The sequence below is a fragment of the Podarcis pityusensis genome (assembly GCF_964106645.2).
Source record: "Podarcis pityusensis genome assembly, chromosome: 1".
NCBI lineage: Eukaryota > Metazoa > Chordata > Lepidosauria > Squamata > Lacertidae > Podarcis > Podarcis pityusensis.
Window position 1 is genome coordinate 93,328,856 of NC_138028.1, and position 21,940 is coordinate 93,350,795.

Consider the following 21,940-nt stretch of genomic DNA (forward strand, 5'->3'; position numbering starts at 1 on the left):
GAGACCCCACAGTTCTATACTATGCTATTATTCCTACTATTCCTATTTAAATCAGGAACAATTACTCCTCATTGGCCAAAATAGATGTTATTTTAATAATGATATAAACAGCAGCTGAGTGAGGGGTTTATTTTCAGAAAGAAAATGGTATGGGGCGGAAGAGTTAGATCTCCTCTGCTACGGCTGCTTTTGGTAAGGGAAAAGGTGTCAGAAATCCCAAATAAGGTATTCAAATGTGCTACAGTGGTACCTCGGGTTACATATGCTTCAGGTTACAGACTTCACTAACCCAGAAATAGTACCTCGGGTTAAGAATTTTGCTTCAGGATGAGAACAGAAATCATGCTCCGGCAGCACGGCGGCAGCAGGAGGCCCCATTAGCTAAAGTGGTGCTTCAGGTTAAGAACAGTTTCAGGTTAAGTACAGACCTCTGGAACGAATTAAGTACTTAACCCGAGGTACCACTGTACTGAAGTAATTCTTAAGGGAAACTTTAAATGTACATCACCAGTCCAGAACATTCATATTTGCAGTAGACACAGCAGAGTTACTAAAACCAGGGCACAGTCTCTTAATGCATGTCCAAGGCACATGATGCTGCAGTCATAGTGAAGCTAAGCAGTCTGAACAACTTAGCTGGGACCCCATGAAGGGTCACCTGGAGTTCTAACGTGGAAGCGTCATAAAATGGGAAATGTAACATGGGTACTAGCCTTTAAAATAAAGAAAATCCAAGAGTAAACTGCTTCAGAAAATCTAGTTTAAAAGCATCTGACCCCCTATCTACTCGGTATTTGATATGGATGGAGAAAGTATGTTTAACCTCCAACAGGTATGGAAAACTGATTTGAACATAGAGTTTGAAGATGATGTTTGGAAAGCTTACTGGAATAAACCTATAATCACTACAGCATCTAAACAAATTCAAGAAGGTATGATAAAGGTTGTCTACAGATGATACACAACGTTCGAAACTCCCATTCTTTTAGGCAGGGAATTTCATTAATGTGAGCAGTTTCTGAGCTCTGGGTGCAGTACTATGCCTAAGATTTCAGATTAAAACTGGCACTGCTGGAAGGAAAGGAGTACATTTTTCTGGCTCCCCACTTCCAGCCGCAGTTTTGTAGTCTTCAGATGAGGATTAGACCTTGTGAAAAATTAACAAACATTTTAGCTGCAGTTCATTCATTTTCAGCTTTGTATTCTTTTTATAAAAAGTGTGTTTAGATACTTGGTTGCAGTGCCCATAACTTACATTTAAGGTGCCATTTAGCTTCTAGCTTTCATATCTCAATTTCTAACACTGATGGTACATTATGCCTGTACGCATAATGTACCATCAGTACATTACTCCACCATTATGCTAGAGAGGTTGCTTAATCCCTGGCACAGATTTACATATGTGGTGGACTTGCTCAAAATTTAATTATGAATCCACAATTGGCACTCTTAAACCATTTTTGTTGAAAGCAAGACCCAGGGCCTGCTAGAAAGGAAGTTACAGGGCAATATAAGCAATTTCTGTGAAACGAGAGTGAGTGTGGTGTGACCACCTTGTATATTTTTCCTGGTATTGAGAAATGTTCCCTATTGCCATTAGAAGCAACAACATAAATGGGTGTAGATGTGTAAAATCAACACTGTATGATATCCACAATCAGGACCAGAAAGAAAAATGTAGCTGATGTCCCATAGTAAGCCTTGTGACACACTCAGTGAAGATGGGAGCAGGGCAACATGACTGGTTTGATTTAATCTTGGCCATTCCCTGCCTAAAACAACAAAGAATTCAGGGATTCTCTACATGTGTTAAGGTAAAATATAAACCCACAAGGACTCTTGATAGTGAAGCTCCCTGTGACGACTTATTCCCTCATCTAGGTGTAAATTAAAGCTGGGGCATGATGGAAATGAAAACTGTACTTTTATTAAGTAGCACTCAAAGAGGGATAAAAAGCATGGAAGTGACACAATTAAAGGCACAGTACTTATTTTCTGTCAAAAATGCTGTTTCGGGTTGAAAGAAGAACTTTACTTTTAATTATCCACAACAGAAGTGTTTCTATCAAAATTATCTCCTCCTAGAATGGGGCTTTCCACTTTTACTCTTCCTGTAAAAGCACCTCTATCCCCTTTTGGGGACCTTTTCCTCAGGAAATTAAACAGATTTATCCTGCCTACCAAATCTCTAAGCGTACCTAGCTACTTCCGTAGTCAGGCCCTATCTGCTAGCAAAACTTCCAATTTTCTATTTGCCATCCACATTCTTCCCTGGTTGGCCGTTTCTCCTGCCTGTCATAATTTGGTTAATGGTCTCCAGGATGAGAGACCATCACAAGCATACAGTTGTTGCGGGTGTTGTTTGTTTGTTGTGGCCATAACTCCCACCCCAAAGCAGCTATTTTGGGACAAACGCTCCCACCTTCACAAAATTCATAATACGCCCACTGTTCCAAACAGACTGACAACCCCTGAACTAGACATTCTTTAAATAGCAGATTATTCCCTCACAGCAGCTCTTTAGATAACCCTGTCTTCAAGCAAAAACTACATTAACTATAATTACATTGCTGAATATGGCACAACATCCACACAAAAAGATAAAAAATACAGATGCACAACATAATCCTTTCTAAAAAGAACACAGATCCTTACAAATTCTCACACTATGAGCCATAATCTTTCTAATACCGAGACAAGCTGAAAACATTTCAAGCATTTTCTGTCAGGAAACTGCAGCCCAGCCCCACTGCCTTCACACCCTCCCCTCACTTTCGGCCTCTCTACATGCAGAAATAAAGGAAGGAAACGAAAAGATTAAGTCATAACTAGCTGCTCTCACCATAAATTTGTGGCAGGAGGTAAATATGTACTGTCGGCTTCCTACATAGCTGTTTGATTACATTAGGTTTCCTTTGCCCCAGTCAGAAAAAGAGGTGAAAGACAGAACTTAGATGCAGCCAGTGTTTACAGCTTAAATTTATATTATTTATTTATTTATTTTTATTATTATTATTATTATCATCATCATCATCATTATTATTATTATTATTATTATTATTATTATTATTATACTTCATTCCACAGCACTGCAATGTGGATTTTTGCTGCTGTTTTGTATTGTTCCTTAATAATGGGAAAGAAAAGCACACTGGTTGTTGCTTGTATATATGTAACTACTGTATTTCACATTTTAAAATGTTGATAACAAAATCCAGTAAGTCCCTGCTTGGCCCAAACATATATTAGAAAACTTGGCAAAAATGTTGCTAGAAATTTTATTATCCTGGTTCCTTTACACCCACAAGGTAGGACGACTAGTTGCAAAAGGGACAAGAATACCTCTACCTTTAACAATGGGAAAGACAAAAGCATTTCAGCTGATTTAGCTTCACTCACCTCTGTATGACAAGCTGCATGCAGCTTTCAGAAATTTCCCACTTCCACACAACTGTAAGGGTACAGGAGGAGCCTTAGCTTGCCTTGGCTTATTGAGAGAGCCAGCGTAATCTGCTCAGCTGCAGAGCACAAAGGAATCAAGTGCTCTGAGATTAGAAGATATCTGGAGGGGTGGCCCATCCCATTTAGCTACCAAAGGCAAAACAGGAAATGCTGCCTTCTGCTCCCCCACTGTATCCCCCCACTTCTGACAGTCACACCCCAGTTCTTGCTGAGCTTGCATGGGAGTCAGGGTGCCCCTCAGAGCACTGCTGCCCACTAGGCTTCTCTGCCCATGGGTAGGGGAGACGAACGGCAACACCGCACATCTCCCCCTTGGTGGTGGAGCGATGCCTTTGCACTTCTGCCATCTGAGGTGGGCACTTCATCCTGCCTTATGTGTGTGCCATCTCTACTAATCTGACTCCACCCTCTGACTCTTAAAGAAGCATCCGTTCCCCAATTAGGCTTGCCAGTAAATATATCATTCTTAAAAGATGCACTTTTAAACATTTGCCTCATAAAAAGTACCCCGATACTACACATTGTAAATGATTCCAGGCTCTCTTTTGAGGCATACCAAACGCCCATCTTCTCTCTGCCGCAATCCCTTCTTAGCACACTTCTTTATGCTAATCAGCCAAACAATTAAGTGTTGCACTACTTTAGGTAAGGTCAAATGACTGCCACCTGGTGCATTGTCCGCCTAAGCTCTATTTTGTACAGCTCTACTAGGATTAGTAACAAGGAAAGGCTCCCCTCGCAAAACTTGTGTGGTTTATTACAGTGCAACCTCAAGAAAGCCACCTTCTTTCCCTCCCTCTGGACTGCAATATAAAATGTCATTAAGAACATTTACTACTAGAGTTGCTAGCTATAACCTGGAGATTTGTCTTTTATCTATAAAACTGCTGCTGAATCAAGGGACACAACAATCTCTCAATTATTTTTCCTCAGCTCTTCAACATGCCAGATTCATACATAGATTTAGAGGGATAGGAAGAATCTCCAAGTTGCAACACTATTAACCACTTCAGAGGTTTTTATGGAGCTATAGCAGAAGAATTTACAACTTGCTTTCGAGTAACATGTCTGTAAGGAAGGTGCAACGCCATAACACATCCTGCCAGTGTTAGGGTGACAGCCTTGTGGAAATACATATTTATTTATTTTTCAAAAAAAATAAAGGAATTATATAGCTGACAAGTAATAATAAAAGTTGTAGGAAGGGCCTTGAAAGCATGTTTTCATCCATGTTTGTAAAAACTCAGAATGAAGCAAGTTAAGTAGTCTTTGGTGCAATTTCAGGGCCCTTGTTAGGAATCGACCATTATACATACAGATGTATGCACTGTATTATAATCTTTCTAAGAATATAGTGGTCTCGTGCACAGACCCCATCACTCTTCAGAGAGCAGAGTTGTAGTCTAGGAATGCAGCTATACATACCTGTCAATTCCGTGCTTTGGCAGAGACACAGCTGATTTTAAAAGTAGCCTTGTGCCAAGTCTATCAGGCGCCACCACTCTTTTCATCTCCAATTTTCAATTTTAGATACCATTTTTTAACATGGCTGCACATGCACAGACTTTTTTTAAAAAAGAAAATAAATGTAGGTAAACAAAGGTGGTTATACCCAATAGGGCTGAAGAGCAACAGAACGCATTCTTTGTGTTTCTAATTGGAAACCGTGGCGGGTATGGCTACACTGCCCATGGCTTCCTAAAGAACGTATTTTCTTGCTCAATCTTATGTTGTAATTGTATTCCCTGGGAGTAAGTTTTATTGAATTCAAGGACTTACTTCTGAGTAGACAATGACATGCATAAGAACTCCACTATTAATATCTCTCTGCCAAGCCTGAAGAGGTTAAGATATTGCTGGATTTTTAAGTGCAAATTACATGGATGTATTAATGTTGATTAAACCACTGAGTTCTACATATAGGGCAAAGTAGGTCCACTGAAATTATTGGGCCTACTTAGTCATGTTCATTCATTTCAATGGGTCTATTCCAAATAACACTTAGGGCTCATCCACACTTTGCTCCATGTTTCTAGGCACAGGTCTGGGCTTTCCATGTCCGTGTCCAAGCGCTTTTCTTTTCCCTGCCACTTCCCCCATGAAAGCAAACAGCAAGTCAAAGAAAACCTGAATGGCTGTTTGCTCCAATTCAGTGGTGCAGATTGGGTTTCCTGGGGAAAGTGGCAGGGCAAAAAGAAAAAGAAAAAGCTCTTGGACAAGGACTGGGAAAGTGTGGGCCTGTGCCTGGGAAGCACAGGGCAAAAAGGAAGTGGGGGTGAGCCTTTAGCTGTAAATGAATTTTAAACCAGGACATCCTTGCATGCCTAATCTGAAACAGCAGATTAGGAAGTAGCAAATCAAGTATTGACCAAAGAGGAGGAAAAAAGTACAGCTGTAAGCTTTAAAATAATTTTTAAAAGAGCAGATAAAATGTGAAGCACACAGCACATTTTTAAGGCAATCTTCTATACTCAAGAGCTATTTTATAAAAGCAGAATGGAAATTGAAACAAGTGGGAGATCCATATGGTAAGCAGAACATGAGAATCCAGAGGAAAGTGAGGAGGGAATCGTAGGCATTTGTGGTGGCAAATACTCCAGCTGCATCAGAAACATATGTTATGATTCTACACCATGACAGAAGGAGGAAACAATCTGGAGATGTTACAGGGCAATTTAAGTCTTAGTGATTATGCCGGATGTCCCATCTTATAACACATAGAATTTATTCTTAACTAAGGAAAGACCCATTGAATACACACTGCTGGTTTTGGTTCTGTGTAGCTTCAGTCCTCCTTCTCCCAATACCATTTACCAGTTCCAGACTGCCTCCCTTCATGCAGTCTTTCCCAAGCAAACACCTGAGTTTCATGGGAAACTTTGCATTGGTTCCTTTTGTCTCACCACAAAGTTAGATGTCATTTGAGATGGGATGGAAAATAGGCAACATTCCTTCAGTGCATTAATTTCTGCTTGTTGGTTACAGCAGCTATCTTGCTACCATTATGGTAGATTACTGTCATTCTCATTTTTACAGACCAGAAACTGAGGTTTAGGGTGCTTCTGGACTAAGCAAGGTGCATGATTTCTCAAAAGTAAGGCCACAGAGATCAGTGTGATTAACTATAAAGGGAGAGTGGGAGAATCTCAATTTCAGGTTATCTCATTTTCCAGTCTTTGCATTAAAAAAAAAAATCCTCACGAAAATTTATCAGCATTTTAGTGTGAGTTTCCCCTAATACACATTTTTCTATGCAATTTGCCCTGATATCACATTTTTGCAAAGCAATTTCCCCTAATTTAATGCAATTTTGTATATTATTTCCACTAATATATGAACACCTTACGGCGATTATAAGCATTTCTGTACATATTCCTTCGCTGGAGAACTGCATTGCAAAATTCAAAGAAGTGTGAATTTCAAAAGATGGCTGTGTTTCAGAGTATGAATTAGGTTAGCCTTGCCTTTGAGTGGAAACAAATTGAATTTCTCCTCCATCAGGTACATGTTTTCTGTGGCAATTCCACTCACACTTATTTTGAAGTAAGCCCTGGAGAACCTATTCCAAGTAAATGTGCGGAGAATTGAGCCATAGGTTCCTCAGCATAGTAGCTGAAAACCTGGTAGTAAAATAGGCAATATCTTAAAGAAATAGTACCTGTCATGACAGCAGTTTGGGAGCTATTGCTAGAATGGTAGAAATGAACTAAAAGCAAGCAGCACAGTTGACCTGACTTGTTCAGGCATATAAAGCCATCAAACACCAGTTTTATATCTCTTTAACCATCAGAGTCTCTCCCAAAGTCTACTGGAAATTGTTAGTTGAGTGAAATGCGAAGTTTCCTAGGACAAGGGAATGACTATGAAACTAGCTTTAGTCTCTTGTGCAGATATGCTTTGGATGCCTAGCATGTGTCTCAACATATTGGTTAAAAGAAAAAAGCACTGAGATTACTAAGGAAATCACACCTCTGGAAGTCCCTTTGAAGAAAGCAACAACAACAACAAAAAAGAAGCCTCGCTAAACAAAATAAGTGAACTTAAGGCTCTTTGGCTCAAAAATAATGCTATGTGTTGTAGACACTTAGGGTGGCCAAATGAAAAAGAGGTCAGCACTCCTGCACTGTTAACTAATATGCTGCCATTTCAGCAGGTGTAGCTTGCACAACCACTGTTAAAGGTGCAGGGATCCTGTCTCTTCATCAGCTGCCTTCCCTAGACAGAATGGACTTTGCAGGGCTGCATGAGTCCCAAAGGATGTGACAAACCAAATTCTCCAGTGGACAGGCCAGCTGGTTTCACAGTGAGTACACATGCAGGTGCAATAAAGGATAGGAGTGAAACGGGTAAAACTAACCCACAGATTCTTTACCTCTCCACAGGCACTCTCTCTTTTCTCCCCAACCAAAAACACTTCTTGTACTAAAGCTGTGTGTGAAATATTGCAGGGAGGATTCTACTCTCCTCACCCATGTTGCTTTAAAAAATGCATCTCCTGCTTCTTCTCCCTCCAAGGATTGGGATATATTAATGTCTAATGCTCAGATTTGTTGCCTTCCCATATAGTTCTGTCCTGACAGCTGGGGTGCAAACTGAGAACATTTAAATTCCAACTACACTATGTTAAGCCCAGTTGTTGTGTACAGACATGTAATGTCTGCAACTGCAAGCATCTCACTGCGATTTTTCATTATTGTAGAGAAAACTCACAAAGCAGGAACAACCTAAGTTTTGCTAAATCTCCTTATTATAAAGGCATCCACCTAGAAAATATAATCCAACTCCTTAAAAAATCAACAATTATTTTACCGTAAATGTCAGTTGCATGTTGTCTGAATATCTGATTTTAGAGAACTAACCCTCAACACAGGATCTTTTGCTTGGAGTTTGGAGCCTTACAGCAATTCTGTAATTCACCCAATATGACTACTTGCACTTACCTCCATGTGCCATTACCCAGTTCATCTTGGGAAAAGATTCTTTGTCAGGATATTGTGTGATCTCAGCTATATTTAAGAAAAGGGGAGGCTTCCTGAAGAAACTTGAAGTTCCCTGTGTTTAAAGAGCTAATTTCATTTCCAACAGTTCTTGTAAGGTACATATATTCAAAACAAGTCAATGCCAGGCAGATAACAGCACAGCAGGAGGACCAGTCTTTCTTGAACAAACTGAAATTTGCCACTGAGTATAGACTTGTTTTCAGCCTTGTAGTCAATGACTGTAAGCTCCATAAACTGCTTTAATAATAGCACCACTAAGCTCTTAAATAGCACTTTCTACCCAACCCAGGGCCTTAAAGCCCTTTACACACAATAATGGATTAAACCTCTCAATGCCAGTTGAAAGCATGCAGGGGGAAGGCATTGCAACCTGCATTTCAAAGATATGGAAACCATGGGCAAGCTGAGCTCTAGCATCACACTAGGGTACCCAAGTAAAAATGAAGGCATCTTTAACTGTGTTGATAGCCTTTAGGTACATATATCTGTTCCTTTGTGCAAAAAGATGTTTCCGTTTGCTCTATAGGACTTAAGAGATTACATGGAACCAATTTGAGATGTCCATGGACACATTCTGGAGCAACGTCTGGAAGGCTGGCAGTGCATTTCTACCTATATCTGATCTCACTGGAACTAAGCCTAAGGTATGTCATGCTCATCTGATAGCTATATGCAGGTAACCAGGTCAGGAGACTGGGTCACAGCACTGAAATAGTATCTAAGACCAATTGCTCAAGGTCATCATCACCTTTTTTGCCCAAGGCAAGGCTCCCACCCTCACCTCCTTTCAAATAAGTCATCGTAACCAGTTTCCATATTAGAAAGCATACTAGGTTGTGACTACTGGCTACCCACCTACCAAGTGTCATTCTCCACTAGAATAGTTGCACTTACGATGCTGCCAAGTTTGACAGACAATTCACAAGGACAAGTTTCTCCACATAAACATGTATACAGTACAGGCAACTCGCATCATAACATGAGGGCTTGGTTCCAAGAGTTGTGCTTATAGGTGTAAATTGTGTATAGCCAGAATTACCCTTGCAGCTGTCCCACAGTAAGCCAGCTTGCCTTCTATAAGACAATCTCCCCACCCTAACCCTAAAACCACCGCAAGAGTTGCTGCAAGTGCTTCTTTTGTCAGTAAAGACTTAACTATCAGACATATGCCTTCCGTAGCTGGGGTGGGCCAGGGCAATACATCTCTGCAGGCAAACAAAGAGGGCATGGAGCAAGCCAGTGAGGGAGGTGGCCCAGGTAGTCCCAAGAACCTGCCTTGGATTAAGGCATAGGTTCTGCCCCTAGATGCACATACTACATCCTTTTATCACTGGGCTCCCCATCCCCATCCTGCTGGGTTTAAGGGACTTCTCAACCCAAGTTCACCAGCAACAGCACACAATTTCTGGCTATGGACAGAGATTGAAAGCTCCCATATCAACCCACCCTAATTCATCTCTGCTTCAGTTAATTTGTTATCTGTTTTGCCAAGAATACACCTGTCTAATTAAGAACTCCATATATGTTAGTACAATAGGTTTTAACTTCACAAGTTGTAAGTAACTAGCAAGGTTGGCCCCCAAAGAGTTTTGAATCTGTTTTATATCCTTCCTTCATTCTGTGGGCCCAATGCATTCTTTTCACCAAAGGGTCACCATTCAAGTAAGGCAGGGCTTCTCAAAGGCTTTAAACAACAAAAGCGATGTCCAGATGTTTCCAGTAAAGCCATAGGTTAGATGTAGCAGGGCAGATTGTTCAGAAGCAACATTAACAGGGCCTCTTCTGTTCTTTTGAATTTTGGATTCTGGACGTGACAGACAACACATAAGATGAGCTTTGTTCTGATAAAGTGGGGGATACAGATACATAAGGATGATAAAAGAGTGCAAGGAATAGATTTGGAATGCTTGGGTTTTGCAATCTGAAGCTTTTCTAGACAGCTGCTGAACAGAGTTAAGTCCCTGATACTGATGAAATTTAACATTTTACAAAATAATCGTGACTGTGGTTTTCCGCACTCCACTGCAGAAAGATGGGTTACAAGTGCTAGTCTGAGTTTTTGGGATTGTGAAACCAATTTAAATGGGATTGTTTCACTTTATTCAATTAGATTTTCACTACATTTCACTCCCAAATCAAAATTCTGTATCCCAGAAACCCAGTTTCCACAATCAGAACAAAGTTATGCTCATTGTTATGCATTGTTAGAATATTTCATTTTTGCTTATTTATTTAGCAACAGCAGTAATTTTGACTTTCATATATATTCCAGAATTATTTGCAAGGCAGGGTAGGTAGCAAGGAGGCAGAGATAATTGGAGACACACACAGGGAATACTAACAGACGAGGGGAAAGTTTGCAATGCCCTATTGCCCTACTGGCCAATAATGCCATAAGCTAATGCCAGAGGTGGGATTCAAGATGACCTTAACAGATTGGAGAACTGGGCCAAAACTAACAAAATGAATTTCAGTTGGGATAAATGTAAGGTTCTACACTTAGGCAGAAAGAAACAGCTGCATAAATATAAGATGGGGGCATCTGGCTTGCCAGCAGTACATGTGAAAAGGCTCTAGGGCTCTTTGTAGACCACATGCCTAAACAGTGTGATGCAGCAGCAAAAAAAGTTCACATGCGTTTTAACCCCTTTTTGACTTATTGCTGATTTTTATTTTCTTTTGAATTTTTTTATTCTTGTTTTTAATTGTTTTTATTGCTAATTTTAATGTTACATTCTTTTTGTAAACTACTTAGAGGTTTTTTTAACAGTCAAGTGGTATATAAATCTTGCTAAATAAATAAACTAGACTCTGGACATACAGACACGGTGAGCAGAGTCTGGACACACACTAAGTCGCTTCCTGCTCTTCCTTGAAGTTTCGAAGGTGAAAGATTCTACAACTATCTCAGGCTGTTTTTCACACAACTAAACTGCTCTTATGACAAGTAGATGTTTAATATCCACTGTGAGCCTTTTGTCCCGCAGCTTAAGCCAATTTGCTTGTTGCCTTTTCCATAGCAGAAAGAGTAAACAAAAGCTTTCCCCTCTTCTTCCTAACACCCTTTTTCATGTTAGATAACTGTCAACATTTCCATTCAATCTTTTTGGTCGTAGCAAAAGCTCCACGCTTCCTGCAACTCCTCCCCACTTGCCCTCTAGACACGTCTTCTTCAACCTGGTGCCCACTCCAGATGTTGTTGGACTCCAGCTCCCATCAGCCCCTGCCAACATGGCCAATGGTCAGGGATGGTGACAGCTGTAGTTCAAAACACCTTGAGGGCATCAGGTTGGAGAAGACTGCTTGTCATTCCTCTGGGTCTCCACTGAATTCTTTCCCATTTGTCAATTGTGATGCCTAGTTTTAATTTGTCTAGTTATCAAATAAAATCCGGCTTGATAGGATACTGAAATATATAGTGAAAGTAAAACTACAGAATATGTCTTCAATATTATATAACTTGCATTGAAATTATGTTACCTTTTAATAGAAAAATATTTTAAAATAAATATCAAGATGCATATTTACTAGAGAACCACCTTGTCATGTCATATGACAATTTTAACTTTTAGATCAATGAACAGCACAATCCTATGCATGTTTTATCCAGCAAAGTCAATGAGTTTTACTCCCTACTAAGTGTGTTTAAGGTCGCAGCCAAATATTTATTCCCCCCCCTCAAAGCCATTACCTAATCTATTGGTTGTGCTAATTAATCATTAACTGCTCATACTTCATGGAGGTGACCAACTCCTGGGAAAGTATGAAAAAAATCAATGAAAGTTACTATGAATCCCAGTGAAAAAGGCCTGCCCACCTACCAACTGCACTATAGTTGAGAGAAAGATAATTGCATAAGAAATGTTTGTATCTTGACAGTAGAAAGAGAAGATACACAAAATAGCAAGACCCGTGGACTCTTAATACCTTGCAGTATAAGTGCCAGACAAACCCGTTTAAATGAGCTAAAGAAGGTCATACATTCCTAATTTTGATCACTTAGGTCAACAGGTTAGAATAAGAACCGAGACAGGTATGCATGCTGACATCATTATGGTAGGGATGTTCATGCAATTCATTTATCAAAGGGCTAGTACAGTGGGAAATTGGTTTCTTGTCCATTACCGCAAGTTTTTCCCCTCCTTCTACACTGCATGGCTGTTTTCCTTTACTAATGTTTCCTGCTTAAACCGATGTAGTACAAATTGCTATAAAGTTACCCTGAGAGGCCAATTTGCAGTAAAAATCATCTTATTGTTTACCAATATGATGTAAGAACACCAGTAAGAGGTACAATTACGTATTTATATAAAGGCATTTCTGTAGATATATTTATATAAATATAGGTGCTATCAATAAGCATAGATGTGCATGATAAACCATGCAGAGTGAGAAATTCTAAGCAAGGTGGTGATCACACTCACCTCACTTTCTATAACGCTTTCTACAAACATTGTAACCTTGCTATTTTGTGTATCGATAGACCTTTTCTAAAAGCATATGATGGCCAAGGACGTGTTGCTCAGTACTGATTATATTAGCCACAGCTACCTCAATACTTTGCCAAACAGTACCCGGCTGCCTTGCCAAAATCACAGCTAAATGGCGACAAAGCCAATGGGAACAATCCCCATTGGCCTTAGATTGCCTTTAGATCAGAGCCTTGGCAAGGATTGTTAAGTATGTGTGTTGTGAGATTCTACCGTTAGGCACTAGCCATAATAATACTTTCCACATCTGTGGAAATTAGACACTTTTTGGAAAGTGTTTCCCTTCCACTGAATATGTTTTGACCAAAAGCTTTGCAAACTCTCATCATTTCAATTTCAAACTACGAAGCCATTTTACCCAAGAGCTCTGTTAGGGAGAGGGGGATAATACTCAAATAGGACTTAGTCACTCTTGATACAGAAATGAAGCAGATAATCCTTAAAGGTGGTTTCCTGTTGCAACCCGGGGAGGGGGGGTGTTCTCTAAGGGCAGGTAATCCTTACTGTTAAAAGTTTGAATTAAACATTTTGCAGTACTGTATAAGCATACAATTAAAGGGATTGTTTTCCTTGACTTTTCTTATGATACACTACACCAGCCCCCAACAAATTGAGCAACACATTCAAAAGGGGTCAGGAACCAGAGAGGATGCCAGAAGAACTCTGCACGATATACTTAAGATAGAACATGTCATTCACCAGACAAATCGGCGTTTATTTCAACAGATCAAATGAGACAAGCCAAGAAACCCTTCAAATATCTCCAGGAGAAACACATCTGTTATCCCACATGCATAAAGAATCTACTTGCATATTGTTCACGTTACATCTTCCTCTGAACTTGACGCAGGTCATTTTGAAACTATGCACTAAATAAAATACAAGTTTCCGAGATACAGACACGGGCGTAATTTTGACCACATGTTTGCCAGGAATGCCAAGTCCTTAAAAAGGTGTTGCTGTTGTGTGTGTGTGTTTTTTTAATGTTAACTAAACAGAAATTGCTCTCTAGCTTTTTTAAAGAATTTCATAAGTTAAAGTGCTATTCACCCATAATAAAAATAGACAGCTTCAAATACAAACTGTAGCTGTTTATCTCAATTTTATAAAGCCATTATGTCAATAAATACTGAGTAGAAAATTTAAAATTTGAGGCAGATTTACCACTCCTAACTCCTAGTGAGGCAGGCTGCGTTCCTATTAATATGCCTCTTTAGGGTAACCTCTCCCCCTCCCTTAATGCTGTTTTTCACCAGCAATTGATATTTAGTAGCATATACTGCCTCAGAACATGGAGCAACGGGAGGAATCACAGAACGATGGTAGAGCACATGCTTTACATCCACAAGGTCCTGGGTTCAGTTTCCAGTTGAAATGAGATCAGACAGCAAGGCTGGAAAAGCCCCTTGTCTGATGGCCCTGCAGAGTTACTGCCCTACAGAGCATCTAATACTAGGGTAGATGTAGCAGGGACCCGATCAATAAAAAGCAACATTTTATGCTCAGGTTTCAGGTATTATGTTTTCTAGTACTGTATTGTTTCTTTTAGAGATGATATGAGTCTTTAATCCAGACTCACATCAGGGCCTATGGAAGTAAATTTTTCCTTAATACCTGGTGGTTGTAAGGCCTGGTGCAAACAGGCAGCTCGCCTATGTGGGTTGCTGATTGGTACATAACCACATTACAGACAACTTCATTTGGCAAGCTGTTTGTGTCTGCAACAATCTTAACCACACTAACCAAACCCTTGGTTACGGTGGCATACCTGAAATCACCAGAGCGGTGTCAGAAGCCGCTTCGCATAAACAGCTTAGCCCACAAAGCTGACCTCATACAGGTGTAATAGAAGCAGCTACGCATCTGCCTGCCTGGCTGCAGGTATAATTTAGGCTTCAGGAAGTTAATAAAGAAGGAACTATCAGTCTTGGTTGAGGGGTGGATTTTGTGTTTCCTCAAATGAAATGAAAATGTTGCATTTCTCCATTGGGAACCATAGAAGCCTGTCTCAGAAGCCTTTTGAAATCAGGGCTCAAAATGTAACAACATAGCTAAAAGAACCCTGTAAAAAAAGGTACACATCCCACTAAATCTTGCTGTTATTTGGTACTATGGCTGACATCCCATAATCTCCAAAGGAGAAAAGTGCTAATGATTTTGAATACTGGGAAAAAATACATCAAGTTCTTGGAACTATGCAATACATTCACAGATCTTTCTATTTCTTGGAACCCTAACCTCTCCAGCACTATTAGTATCCTACAGTGTGCCTAAAATGACATCATCCTATGAGATGGAAAATGAATATTAATATTCGAGTTTTGAACTATACCAGTTCCTTTTACACGTACGTCCACATGCTAGAGGTTAAAGTGGTCAACAAACATACAATTGCTGAGCAACTAGAGTTGCACATAAAGCCTTCATTTTGAAAACAGACAGGTCAGATTACAAAAGAAAAGGTTGCACACGTATTGCCAGGATTGTAATAAAATGCATTCAGGAAGCTTATACCATGATGTTGTGAAGTCATAAAATAATCAGATATGCCTGGAGTCTTGGAAAGAGCCCATGAATTGCTTTAGGATTGGCAGCATTCATGTGTTGGTGACTTATTTCTCTCCCTGTACATGGAGTGGGGCTTCTTTAATGAAGGGCAAATAAAACAGAAAATAAAAGTAAGAGAGGAAGAGTAGAGTTCTGGAGTTACAGTACTTTACTCACTGGCTCTAGTTTCTCTCTTTACATCTAGAGTACCATGCTGAAGTTCTGCCTGGCTTGTACCACGATGCTTTCCCACTTCAGCTGCCTTTCTGCTATGGGGACAGGAGACTCTGTAACTCAAATTGCTGCCTCCTTCAGTCTTTCTCCCTGCCCAATCAGAGAAAGCATGGGTGTGTCATTTGAAGCAGGAAGCACACATACATACATACACTTTTCCTTCTGGGGCTGGCTAACCAAGCTTCCTTTGAGGGTGGACGTGCAATGAGTCCTCTATTTGAAGGGCTGGTCAATCCGAGATAGGGCAGGGATATTGAAGTTGCCGATCGACAGGTGGCTCTGGATAGCAGACTGAGCAAGGATACTGGTCACCTATTCACAGTATCTCCCATTATGGTGAGATGTATTATATTTCTATTTTAGTTATAGTTGTCATTGCCAAATTTGCATCTATGCATGTAAATTAACATAAGCAAATTTTATGCATTTGCATTTTTTATGTATTTGCATTTTTTTTGTGTAGAACACAAGTGGCTACCCAACTGCCCTCTTCACATCTTCCTAGAGTTGTTTTTTACTAGCTCCCTATCCTCCCACCCAGCAATTACCAAGAACGCAAGAGACTGGCCAAGCCAGTGCAAGTCAGCATTATTCTGTTGGTGGCAGATGGGTATAACTGATAGAGCAGTTTCTTCTCCCTGCCTTAGCTAGCTTAGAGCTGGGCAACCTGCCAACAGCATGGGACCCAGTGGAAAATTATTTGCTTAAAATCTTCAAAACTGATTTTTCTCCTCCAATATTTTAAGAACTGCATAGTACTATAATCCCAGCCACAAGAAAGCCAATAGGAGCACCTGTAATTGCTTGAGAAATACAGCTGGTTGCCAACATTGTAGATTACTTTTCCAGCAAAGGGTGTCTGGCAAATCACTCCCTCCATCAAATCATACTGAAGGCTGCTGCTGCTACTACTACTACAGCAGCAGCAGCAGCAGCAGCAGGAGGAGGAGGAGGAGGAAGAAGACCGTAACCACCATAATCTGAGATAGGCACCTACAGTAGGCTATGTTGCTGAGAAATTAACGTACATGCACCTTCCTTAAATCTGATTTGTACTTTATGTGTACTTTAACAGACAGCATGAAACTCTATTCTGGAAAAGCTGTGGTTGTATTTCTATTACCTTATAGCCTTATTTTTTTAAAAAACAAACCCACAACTAGAGAGTCCTGATCTGGACTGGGGAGGGGAGGGGAGGGGAGTTAATCCTTACATACAAACACACAGAGAAAGCCATGCCATTTCCTCCATAAAATTTGTTCCCCTGAAATGGCAATTTGCCCCAAAATGGAAACTACTATTTTCACCCAAACAGTTTTCCTGTGGCTTAACTGCTTCATATGTAAACAAGGAATGTCTTCAGCAAAGTGACAGAAAATCAGAGAAGTTTCAGAATACAGTACTCATAAGCTTTAATGAATCTGATCTACTTTCTGAGGCAAAGCAAGGCGCATTACCAGTATATATAGTGGAATAAGTATATGTACTTGAGTTTGAGTTTCTTTTGCATATTCATTTAGGCACTTTCCTTACAGTAGGTTTGTTTTTTGCATTATTATTAAATGAGCCTTCAGGTTTTCACAGAATCATAGAATTGTAGCGTTGGAAGGAACCCTGAAAGTGGTCCCCCTGGAAGGGACCCTACAACTGTCCCTGGGTGGCCTCAAACCACCTACCTTCTAGTTAACAACTAGACGCATTGACCCACGGTTTTTATAGCACTTGTCTCTTTAATGCTATGTAAACTCTGGTTCCCTTAAATAAATAAATAAAATAGGACTGGTAAACGAACTAGGCCTGTTATTCCTGCATAATACCCCAATCCTATCCATGTCAATTCAGTTCCACTGAATTCAGTGGGTTTACTCCCTTGGTAAGTGTGCTAGGCTGCAGTCCAAACCTTTATTTGCATTACCTTTCTTCATGTGGAAATCACTTTAGAGGCCCTTTTGATAAAATTACAAAAATGGGCGATGGGTTGGCACAGAAGAGGGAAACCTGCTTTCATAATGTGTGTATGTCTAGTAAATACAAAAAGACAGCTGAAATAGGGACAGAAAATAACACTGATAACACCAAATGTGTGAGATTCTTAGGGGTTGAAACTAGCTTTTGTATGAGTGTCACTATACTAAATTTGAGATCTGTGTGTGATCCCTAAGTTTTTTTCAGTTCTGACTGAGATGCCAATCTTATACACACTTACCTGGGAATAAGTCTTAATTTTGTAACAAGAACAAGAGAAAATCAACTCTATGTTTCACTGAATGTTGATTTCTGTATTGTAATAAAATGGCCTCGTGAAGTACCACTTGCCTGGAAACTCTGGAATAGACTGGTTCTTTAACAGATGGCTGAATCATATTCTTTAACTCCCTTGACAGGTAGTAATCTTACTTGACCCTTAATGTGCACTCAGAATCCTCTTTAATTTTAATTATCATCTACCTTGACCCTATGACTATAGTATTTCTTAGACATAAGTATAATAGTGGAATGTCACCATATCACAACAGAATGGGTAAAATTGGCATAAACTGGATTTTCCCAAGGCAAAAACCACTGAGTTCTACATTCTTTATGTACTGTTGTTGTTCTTTAAAAAATGGATAGTAAGATTAATTCAAATTTCGTATGGGATTTGTGGGTGTAGCTGCAGCACACACAAATAACACCATTTGGGTCTCATATAAGCCAAGCTCACATATGAAATAAATAACAAGGGTCATAAGTGTTCATATGTACAACTATTACAAAGTTTTTACAAAAAAGCATTGGTATATCAACAATGATTCTACTTCCTGTCAAGAAATTGATGGAACCAAAAAAACATAGTTGGGAAGGGGCCATAGCTCATACTTAGCAGATTCAATTCTTGGCATTTGGTAGGAAAGATCTCTGCCCAAAACCTACTGAGTCATCAAAGGAAGCAACACTTTATTTGAAACCTATGCCTAATTTTTGTTCTCCAATGATTTCTGTTTTGTTCTAATATTTTTCCTCTGTCTTGTTACCTTTAAAACTCAACAAAGATTATTCCAAAAGAAACCAAAGCTTGTAAGAATCGATCCACAGGTTCCATTTCTTCCTAGGACACACACAAAAACAGACTGCAGGAGAGTTCAGAATCAGCCCACATCTCACCTAACTAATGTCCTATGGGTCATTCACATTCTGAGAAGAAAAATTCTAATAGCCCAGCCAAACATGTATGAAGATATTTTAAGAACTCAGCAAACGATGTGCATCTTCGTGATTCCTGGTGTTTAACAATCATATATTTAAGAGAAACGTCAGATCAAGCCCACAATGGGGGTATTCTAGGAAGTGGAGCACGAAATGTTTTAAGTGCCATAAGTGTTGGCTGCTTGCACTAGTGCAAAAGTTCTCAAACATTCCAGGGAGGCCTTTCCACACTAACTTGTCATGTGAGAAGCCCCTGGGTGTCAGTTATACAACTAAGCTCAATGAAGGCTGCCTATCTCAAGCCATTCATAGGCAGGTGCATTTCTGCCTTGTAGAGAAGCTTCTGACATGTACATCACACCCACCAAGGGTGGCCAGTACGGCTTATGGTGCTAAGAAACCTCTTTGAGGGAAGTTTAGAGATCCAAAGCAATTCCACTTGCTGAGGCAATATTTTCTCTTGAACTCCAGAGCTATAAAACTTGCAGAACACCAAGATACACAAAGCATCTGCAGACCCCACACAAGCCACACCACAGTCATGTTGTTTCAGACCTAGATCTTCAGTTCACATCCACTGGAGATGTCAGAGGTCACAACATGAAAAAGACCAACCAACCTCCTTTGAAAGCCACAATCCAGACAAAAGGAAGCTTATATTTTGGAATGGAACAATATGAACACAGTCAAAATTATCTTTATTCTGATCAGGATCTTTAGACACAGTAACATCAAACAGTATGTAAAACCCTTTGATGGAAATTTAATTCTTTTAAAATATGCACAAGGTAATTGAGAACACATTTTAGAATACTTGGGTTGTAAAAGCAGTAGACCTGCAGCTGCACAGCACAAATAACACTGAAACCTTTTCGTTCTGCCTGAAAATGATCTTGTGGACATTCACCACCACGATGCATAAATCTTACCTTAAAACCAATTCTTCAAAATGCCCCTGCCCCTACCCTTAACCATTGAGGTGTATAGGGAAAGACGTGCCCCTAGTGCTTAAGCTTTACAATTAGACCTTTTATCATGAAACCACAACTGTGAAATTCCCTTCTCAAGGAAGCCTGCCAGGCAGAAGACAGGTGAGATCTTTCCTTCTTAGGCAGGCATTCAAACATATTTAATTTTCTGGATAAATTGTTGGATATGACTACTGCTACATACTTTTCCTGGTTTTGCTGTATATTTAAATAACGGCTAGAATGCAAAGCCCACACACAACTTGCCACATGCACTGCTGTGCACAGGGCTGTCTTAAGCATATGCGGCGCCAGGGTACAAAGATCTGCCCAGTGCACCCCCCGGTTCCCCAAAGTTGTTGATCTTTTTTTTTTAGGAAAGGTTCCCCAGAGTTGTCAACCTTTTTTAGGGAGCTGACACCACACTTGTCTCTACTCCAGAAAAGAAAACAGAAGCAGGTGTCTGGGGCTGCAAAGAGAAAGGAAACGGACCGTGGGGGACCGTATATTAATACCCCACCTTTTCCCCTGACCGCACTCAAGGCAGCTTACAGACCCCACTAAGATCCCACCCCACAGGGTCCTTCAGCTCCAACTCTTCAAGTTCCACCCATTCGTCCTCAGGATCCAACCATCCCATTTATGACACTTCTACAGGACTCATGACAATACAGGAGCAAAGCAGTTCAATTATAAAAAGGTAAAGGGACCCCTGACCATTAGGTCCAGTCGTGACCGACTCTGGGGTTGCGGCACTCATCTCGCTTTACTGGCCGAGGGAGCCGGCGTACAGCTTCCGGGTCATGTGGCCAGCATGACTAAGCCGCTTCTGGCAAACCAGAGCAGTGCATGGAAACGCCGTTTACCTTCCCGCCGGAGCGGTACCTATTTATCTACTTGCACTGGCCTGCTTTCGAACTGCTAGGTTGGCAGGAGCATGGACTGAGTAACAGGAGCTCACCCCGTCGCGGGGATTCGAACCGCCAACCTTCTGATCGGCAAGTCCTAGGCTCTGTGGTTTAACCCACAGCGCCACCCGTGTCCCTTAGTTCAATTATACCTAGTTCTTAAAAACACAGAGAGAGACAGAGAGAAATTGGTTGTCTTCTCAGAATCCCTAATGATAATAAAACTAATACCTTGGAAGAAGCCTAGAAAGAAATGTAGAGTCAGACTTTGTGTATGCCCATTTTGGCATTGGGAAAGTGGTGTATCCGTCCATTTGTTCCTCACTTCCTGAGCCTTGAGTAGAGGAAAAACAATGTTGGAACTGGCCCAGACCATTCAAACTATTACAGTGCACGGTCACTTAACTGAATTCAAGCCTAACACAATTACCAACCAGTTGTCCTGCAAAATATACATATATTATAAAATAGTGGAGTCTTCTAAAGAAATGCAGAGCAATTTAGGGTTATTACAAATAATCTCAAGCCATTACTTGTCTGTAATTAGAATGATTGAGGTCTGAAGCTAGCTGCTTGGTTTGAAGGAATGAAAACTCCTAGGCTGCAGCAATCTTTCAAGATAGTAATTTAGAGGTCTGTAATAGCATGAAACAGGACCCCTGACAGATTCCTTCAATTACTGTAATTCCAGACACATCAAAAGGGTAGCTCACTTAAGATTTTTACAGAGGATTAAAACAAATAAATAAGCATAACCAGTCCCTTCAGTTTAATCAAAAAGCATTTTACTGCTGGCACTAGATTAGTGTATTTAACTAGCAAAAAAATAAACAAATGCTCTCTCAATCAAAATACAGTGCCACCTCAAGAATATCATCACAAATAATCAGATGTCAGGCACATTTAAGCCCACAAAAATCAATGTTTGTGTGTCCATTAGTTATAGCATGTGACACGGGACATCAGTGTGTCTTTTAGTTATAGCATGTGACATGAGATATCCTATAGGCACCACCTGCATATTATTATTCTGCTTCTATTATCTGGATTAGGAGCAGGGAATCTGTGGTCCTCCAGATGCTGTTGGAATCCAACTCCCAACAGCGCCACCTAGTATGAGCAATTGTCAGGGGTGGTGGAAATGG

At 40.3% G+C, this 21,940-nt stretch overlaps 1 protein-coding gene and 1 long non-coding RNA gene across 5 annotated transcripts in view; one reads left to right on the forward strand and one right to left on the reverse strand.

The window, feature by feature from the left end:
• The window catches only part of MYLK (myosin light chain kinase), a 179,492-nt gene that overhangs the window by 137,241 nt on the left and 20,311 nt on the right, over positions 1–21,940 (reverse strand). The window contains exon 1 of one of the 2 annotated variants that reach the window (XM_081005127.1): positions 3,400–3,540. The exons of the other annotated variant lie outside the window; for it this stretch is intronic. The gene's annotated coding sequence lies outside the window, so the exon portion shown is untranslated. Of the gene's footprint in view, positions 1–3,399; positions 3,541–21,940 lie in introns of those variants that run through there. 2 annotated transcript variants of the gene reach the window in all.
• Positions 1,626–14,009, forward strand: LOC308479312. Of its 3 annotated transcripts, none has more exons than XR_013987601.1 (3): positions 1,626–1,814; positions 8,989–9,106; positions 13,552–14,009. It is a non-coding gene; the product is annotated as an uncharacterized lncRNA (long non-coding RNA). The 3 variants fall into 3 exon arrangements; XR_013987602.1 differs by lacking the exon at positions 1,626–1,814 and adding an exon at positions 2,728–2,861; XR_013987603.1 differs by lacking the exon at positions 1,626–1,814 and adding an exon at positions 3,643–3,814.